Here is a 7,246-nt window from a genome sequence, read left to right on the forward strand (position 1 = left end):
ATGTCCTCTCTTTTCTGCAGTAAGTGGCTCCTCTGTGTTAGACTGTTCCAACTCCTCCCCTCTGGTAGGCGCTACAGAGCACTGTACGACAAAACCACCAGACACAGGAACAGCTTCTTTCCACTGGCCGTCACTCTGATGAACAATTAATCAGACATACTGCACTATGATCTTCAGTTTGATTTGTGTGCAGAAAAGATGCATTCATCCATTTGTCATCACGATACTCAGAGATAAAGACGTGTTAAATGTTATGCACGCTAGCCAATTCAGATGCTCCACATCATCAGTGATGACCCGCCCACTCCTGCCTGTCAGTCACATCAGCAGGAAGAGCACAGCGTACAGAGGAGGGCGGTTCAACCATCCGTCCTCTATTCTCACCTCACTTCTTTTCAGGGGGCTGGTGAGAGGCAGCAGCAGAGCGCCACTCTCACAGGATCACATTCACCTGGAGGAGATTTAAAGTTTCTGACCCGTATATTGTTATCAGTCCAGTGTGAAGCTGGGACAAGACCCCAAATAAAACCATATAATCAATAACAAGGTGATTATGAATAAACAATCCTGGGTCACTTCATTCACAGTGGTTGATGTCTTCACACTAACATTAAAATGCAGCCCAGTACAACACCACAAACTCCAGCGTTATAAAAATGATCAAAACAGCGTTAAGGTTTCCTCCCAATGAGACAGTTGTATGAAGAAATAAATTATAAAGACGGCCGTCTATCTACAGTTTAGGACCGAAACTTCAGTCACATTTGTTAAACCAGCTCGCTGTGGTTTGTGGCCTTCATCAGGTTCTACATATTGTTGACAACGAGCCAAAACACGCTTTGTACTTTCACACACACACACACACACACACACACACACACACACACACACACACACACACACACACACACACACACACACACACACACACACACACACACACACACACACACAAAGACAAAAATAGACACACAGTCACAGTCACCACTGACAAACAAATGATGCGTGGAAACTTAAGCATTGTTGGGGTCGGGTCTCAAACTGAGGTGTAGATACAAACCTTCTTCTCTCACTCTGCTTCAGCCTCATGAAGTTCGTTTTGAACAATGTTTTACCTTTTAATAACACACTTGTTGTTATGATTGTTATTAATATCACATCAACTAACAGGAGTAGGTTAAGGGTTCAGGAGGGTCGGACAAACGCACCCAGTCACGCTATGTCCCGATCATTTTCCATCACACTCCTCTGCAGTTTTGTGCTGTTCATTTGTAATTGCTGTCAGAGGGGGAGGTGCTAATCCTTCACTGGACCCACTCTGGTCTATTTGTCGATGCAGAATTTTGAACCTTGATCTTAAGTTAAGTTTGTCTGATTATCTACAAATAGGTGAGGAAGCCTTGTTTAAGTCTGTGGTGCGGCGATAGACTCAGGTGGTAAATAAATCTGTAGATTAATACAAAACACGCAAATATGCATCCGTGATATTTTAAGATTGCACATGCATATGGTCGTAGATGGTTGCATCTTAAGAACATGAAGGATAGACAGTATCTATACTTTAAATGAGCACAGCAACAAGTAAAAATAGAACAATAAGTTTGTCTGCTGAAGCTTATTGTAGCTCTTCCCTCACTACACATCCTGTTGAATAGTCTGTTGTGAGTAAACAGCCTTGAAGGTTGGTCAAAGGGTGCAAAAGTGTCCCACCACAGCTTCAGTCTGTCAGTGTAGCTGTTGCATGTGGCTTTGCTTGCTGCTCTCGCTACATGCAGAAGGGATTTACAAAGTGCTGTGAGACCAGAAAGAGTGACGGGTTTATTCAATTGAGTAGTTGTCCCCTGACATGTTTTTACACTGAATATGTTTTAAAAAGGAAACTAATTGTGTCTACAACATGTAATGCTCAGTATGTGTGTAACTGCTGCACATCAGTTCACTGGTGAAAACCACCGACAGTCTATTTGATCCCTCTCACTTTGTGTCTTCATGTGCACATAACTTTCAAAGCAGACATTTAGACTTGAGAAACACACAAGTGTAACTTCATTAATTAAATGGGCCTGTCCTTAATGTTATTGGTTTTACTAGTGCTTTTTGTGCTAAAACAAATCAAAGTATCTGTTATTAAAAATGAGGAAATGATAAACAAACAAAACTATTTAAGAGTGTTTGAAAGATCATCAAGATTTAGATGAAGATCAAAATTGCAATACTTTATCATAATGACAAATTGTACATTCATGAGGCCTCTTTCTCTCACTGTAACCAGTGACATTTTCTTTGTGGCTTTGGCCACATTTCGTCTCACCTTTCCCCACAACTGTCATTAGAACCAGCAGGCTATGCTGTAGCTAATGCTATTTCAAAAGTCCTCCTTTTCACCTCTTAGTGTTGATTGGACGGCCAAATTTAGACAATTCTCAAAACATTTGAATCCAGCTCCAGGATGAGTTTAGCCTAGCTTAGCACAAACACAGGAAGTAAAACAGCTAGTCTACACTGAAAGAGGAAAATACTGTCTCATTTACATGTCGCATGTCATTAGCAAACAAGCTAGCCAACAATATATCCAAAAATTTACAAAAGTAAACGGCATCACTGTAAAACTGGACTTCAGCCATTGGGACAAGCAATGTGTCAGTAAATGGCTCCAGTGTGAACTGTTTATGAAGCCACTGATTTTTTCGCAAGAATCCACCTTGTCAGGCTTCAAGTAATGCGTTTTTGTCCAAACCATTCTGGTTCGGACCGATCAGCATCCTGAGATGATCTAGTGGCAGCAACAGGCGTGTTTTAGGTCTTTGTGACACGACAAATGCTGCTTCAGCGTCACTTATATTAATGTCACTCTGAATAGGGGCGTGGTCCCGTTACATCAGATCTGGAGAGCATTTCTTCAGTAAAGAACAAAGTACAGCGCTGAAGACTTTTCTCAAAGGAGAGGGTGTTTGTTCCCGACTGACGGTGATACACAGATGGTTCATCCGATCACCTGATGAGTACTTTTTTTTTAGTTCTGTGTAACAAACCAGCTGCCACTCCAGGTTAATTTAAAGTTATGGAATTTTCTTGCAATAAACAAATAGAAAGTGTGGATTGTGTCACCTGTGCATGTGATTAAAATCCAACATTTCTGCACATCGTGACCTTTAAATACACACATGCAGTCAATAAGACTGATTTTGCTGTTGAAAGACTTTCAGTACTTGCACTTAAATAGGCCAAAACCCCACAAAAAATGGTTATCAGAGAAACAATACATTTAGTCATGCAGTCTGAATAACGACACTGCTTTCAAAATACAACCAATACTCAACATGTAGATGTCCTAGCTAATGAAAATAGATCAAAAGTTTAAACTTGAAGGGGGACGGTCATTTTCTATGTTTCAGCCAATCATTGTACTTTGTAAACCTCGATCACCCAGTGACTACAGCTTCCATTTGGTCGTGTGTCATCAGTAGTGCAAGACAAGAGTGCTGTACCACAATGATCGGAGGACTGGCTGCTTTGATTCTACTTTGTACAGTGTGTAAGTGCTTAACTACTTTGAGAAAGACACAACCATGTATTCATCTTTGGAAGGGTTCATACTTTACCTGTTTACTTATCTTGTGCTTTCATTCTGTCTCTTTTCTTCAGATCTGATTCAAGCTGCAGAGGTTCATCACCAGCTCTCTTTGACTTTGGTTGAACTTGGTGGAAATGTTACTTTGCAGTGTTCAGTTTCTGGGGAGGACAGCACATTCTTTTACTGGTACAAGCAACCTCTTGGATATATGGTCCAACATGTTGCTTCTGTTCTTGTTGGCAGAGTGACAGTTAGTGAGGAATTTAACAACCTACGTTTCAACGTCACAGAGCGGAACGCTCTTACCATCAGAAATATCAGCAAAGAGGACGAAGCAACATACTTCTGTCTCATTGGATCAAGATATTCACAGTTTTGTTTATGGCACCTTCTTGGTTGTGAAAGGTAAAACATATTTCTCTCTCAGTCTTTTTGCAACGTTTGATAATTTTAATTATTAGTTCTTATTAACGCATTTTTATCTGAATCATGCAGATCATAATCAGCAGAGATCTTTCTACGTGAAACAAAGTCCGGACACTGAGTCGGTCCAGCCGGGCGACTCTGTGACTCTCCAGTGTTCACTTCTCTCCAAGAACAAAGAAAACAGAGTCCAGTTTCCAGGTGAACACAGTGTGTACTGGTTCAGATCTGGATCAGGAGAATCTCATCCAGGATTAATTTACAATGACAGTGATAAACAAGAAGAAAGAAGTTGTGTCTACAGTCTGTCCAAAACTATACAGACCTCTGATGCTGGGACTTACTACTGTGCTGTGGCCACATGTGGAGAGATCCTGTTTGGTGAAGGAACCAAAGTGGAGACAAGTACGTATTTACAGTTATACTAAAAGTATTGTATTTTCATATATTCATATATTGAAGTTCTAACATCTAGCGAATTTGAAGGCACACACCTGTTACTCAAAGAGGCCACGCACTCAACAATGCTTAACTTTTAGACTTAAATAGTATAAACCGCTAAGTTGCACAATGAATTAACACACCCACACCTCCGCACAACCCTGCAGAGGTGCTGCGTTGCCGGATTTGTGGACGCTTCATCCTGTCGGCCCTGTGTGTTACTCTGTGTCTGCTCTCAGTCAGACACACAGACAACATCACTCTGCAAACAGCAGAGGAGAGAGAGAGGAGCAGGGGGAACACTGAAGCACAGAAACACACAGCGATGTAACAACCCGTTCTCATATCATATCATACAGATGCTAAAGGGAGGCTTGTGCCTCTGTATCGTGACAAAGCGGTGGTTTTTGACAACCCGACATGGGGCTCAAAGGCTCTTTGATGACGCCCAACAACGTCACAAACACAGCAAGACAAGAAGCAAAGAGAAAATCCAGGCAGAGGGCAGAGTCTCTGCAGAGACAGACACCACCACACACTCCTAGTGGGTCGTAGTGATGATTGAAGGGGATTATTATTTCAACAGTCTACACATTGTTCTTGAGGAAAATGGTGCAAATTATGACTTTAAATTCATGAATCATCTCACAACTTGTTATTGTTCCCTTCACACGTTTACCTGAAAGGTGCCCAAGATTTGGACTTGAAAAGCAATAGAGGTCTTGACTCATATGACATCATCCCAACTATTTCATGAAATTCCATAATTCAAATTATTGCTACGAATTATGATAAATTACACATTTGATAAACTGAATATTACTAATCTGCAGTATTTAAGCTATTTACCATTGAGTCACCTAAAAGTCATGGATGACTTCATGGAAACAAGGAGTAAAGAGTTAAATGACATTTTTAAATGACTTTCAGGAACAATTCATTGGGATCCAGTTCACATCATCCTTGGCACACTGCTGGCTCTCTGTGTGATTGTGATTGTCATCCTTGTTTTCTCAAGGAACTGAAGGTAAGTTCAGTAAACTGTGAAGACGAAGAACATAACTGGAATCTACAGATGTTCTTGTTTATAAAAAATCCTGGACGTTACAGGAAGCCTCTCTGATACCATTTACTCTTGGTCTTGTTGTCACAGCTCTGAATATTAAAACTATTATTTTTAGGATGGTGACACAGAGGTACTGAACTGCTGCATCACTGGATCTATCGACAGTGAAAAGGAAGAAGAAGAAGAGAAACAAGTCAAAGGAATCAACGATCGGCACTGATTTCTGTTTGGGTGAATTCCACTTATTTAAAAAAAGACAGTTCAGCTCTTTGTTATATTTTGGAAAGCCAACATGTATTATATGGATAAAGTTTGTGTGAATGTTTTTATCTTTACTTAACATTAGTTGTGCATTGTTTATTTACATTTAAGGCTGGAATTATGTTTCGTCAAAGATACACAGAAATATTATACTCAAAATCCATATGAGTACAAAAGACACGTGAATGTCTCAGAATAGTTCCTGCGCATATTCACCTCCGTACATTAAGTGTGTTCAGAGATGTCTGCGTGGCCTGAGTAGCATGCTCCAGCCTTAGTAACTTGTGTTTGCTAATGTTGCTTTGTTGAAATAAGAATGAATATATCTGTTGAAGCTTGGAATATTGACTGCATCATGAAACATTAATCAAAGTTGAAATAAAAAAGGATTATGTCAGAAATCTTCCGCAGTCATTCTTGAGAAAATCCACGTTGCTAAAAAAATATCCTGTGTGAAAAATAAAGTAAGCTGTTTGCATCAAACAATGTGAGCAAGTGGGACTTATCCTGCTTTTATCATTACACTAAATCATGTATTAAATTAGTTTAATATTGATCTGCTGCCGTATCGACATATGGGCGTTCTAATTGGACAACTGATATTTTGAAAGCTGCTTTTCTACATTTTTAACGAGGCAAGTGGAATGCTAATTATACATTTGACAATAAAAGCGTACAGGAGTAGTGCAGATGAAGGTGCAGGAGGAGTTTGGACACAGTAAGGTGATTCTCAGGTTATGGACTGTTGGTCACAGGTTGATCTGACTGCACTGGTCTGGGGTTAGCAGCTTTTCTTTAGGGGTCGTTGGTGAGAGAGGGGGAGTGCACCCAGATGTTTGGAGCAAGAGAAGAACTTTTAGTCAACTTTCCCACAGCCGAGACTCTCTTGAAAAAGGGATTTTTAATCTCAACGGCACTATCCTGCATAATTAAAGGTTAAAAAAATACTTGTGTGTACGTAGAACAGATAATTGATGCGATTCGTAGAATTTGTGTAAAAATCATTCAGTTTGGGCTTAATTAAGGTAAATTCAGATAAATTCATTTTTGCCTCCGAATGATTATTGTAAATTTTGATTTTTGATTGATTCTAAAACAGCAGATTATTCAATGATGACATTTTGATCATGGAGTGCAATAAAGGATGGATTATATCTGGACATTTGTTTTACAGAAATATTATTGCCATTGTTACTAAAATATTTACATTAATCGTAGGTCTGAGATGATCTCTCTAGAATGGAACGCTGTGCACAGACATTGTGACTGACGTCTTATTTCCATTGTGTTCCTTCAACATACACAATACTACAAAAACATAAAACCAGTTGATACAATATACTTTAGCTCAATGTAACTTTTTCACAACAACCCTCAAGGTTATGTTATATTCCTGAACGTCAATACTAAAATCATTTTTATAGGAATCACATCAACACATTACTTATTCAATTACTGTCTTTATTTGCAAATAGATTTAG

General features: G+C 39.5%; 1 pseudogene; it reads left to right on the plus strand.

The window, feature by feature from the left end:
• Positions 1–3,469: 3,469 nt before the first annotated feature.
• LOC137876023 (contactin-4-like) lies at positions 3,470–5,002 on the plus strand (annotated as a pseudogene).
• The last annotated feature ends 2,244 nt before the right edge of the window (positions 5,003–7,246 follow it).

The sequence above is a fragment of the Cebidichthys violaceus genome, unplaced genomic scaffold, assembly GCF_023349555.1.
Source record: "Cebidichthys violaceus isolate CVI_PGR_0920_01 unplaced genomic scaffold, fCebVio1.0.p SCAF_2, whole genome shotgun sequence".
Classification (NCBI taxonomy): domain Eukaryota; kingdom Metazoa; phylum Chordata; class Actinopteri; order Perciformes; family Stichaeidae; genus Cebidichthys; species Cebidichthys violaceus.